Genomic DNA, 791 nt, shown 5'->3' with positions numbered 1-791 from the left:
TCCGGGAGGGGGAGCGGCGGGGTGGCCCTCCGGGGATGGTCAGCCATGGCTCCGCTTCCAGGCCGGAGGGCGGGACGGTGGGTGTCAAATGCTCTGAAAATGTTCATGGGGGTCAACGGGGCTTCTGCGGCCTCCAGCCTCCTCCGCCGCCACCGCACGGGGGACGGGACCTGTGGGTGCAGAAGCCTCTGTCACAACCCCCCCCACCCCAGTCCACCCGGTGACCTGCCGGCTGTAGCTTCCAAACACCCCAGAACTGACCCTGGGCCGCCGCCTCTGTCACCCCGATTACTGCCCTGACCCGATGCCGGTCTCCCGGCTTCACCCCACTGTCCATCTCAACACATACACACTCAGACACACACACTCGCTCTCACACACACACTCACACATGGAAAACTGCTGTCCCTGCTCCAGGCTCCCCGGTCCCTCGGGGACAGTCAGGGCTCCCCCACCTCACCGCCCGGGCCTGCTGGTCCTGCCCCAGGGCCTTTGCACCTGCTGTCCCCGGCCTGCTCATGCACCCGCTCCCTGCTGCTTCCCTGGAGGTCTTGTCACCATCTGACTTGTTTCATAGGTGACTGACCTGCTCAGGAGCTCAGTAATTGTGGACAGAGCAGGTGACGGAGGGTCCCCCCCAGAACCCCCTTTTGTGAGTAGAGGGAAGGGGAACCAGCAAGGATTGGGCGACGGCCATGTCTTACTTCCCTCCCTCCCTCCCTCCAGCGGGAGGACCGCGGCACTCAGACACAGCGCCCGCCCCGCGTGGGTCCTCTGACTGCAGCTGCCAT

The sequence above is a fragment of the Myotis brandtii genome, unplaced genomic scaffold (assembly GCF_000412655.1).
Source record: "Myotis brandtii unplaced genomic scaffold, ASM41265v1 scaffold632, whole genome shotgun sequence".
In the NCBI taxonomy this organism is placed as follows: Eukaryota; Metazoa; Chordata; class Mammalia; order Chiroptera; family Vespertilionidae; genus Myotis; species Myotis brandtii.
This window is presented reverse-complemented; position numbering follows the sequence as displayed.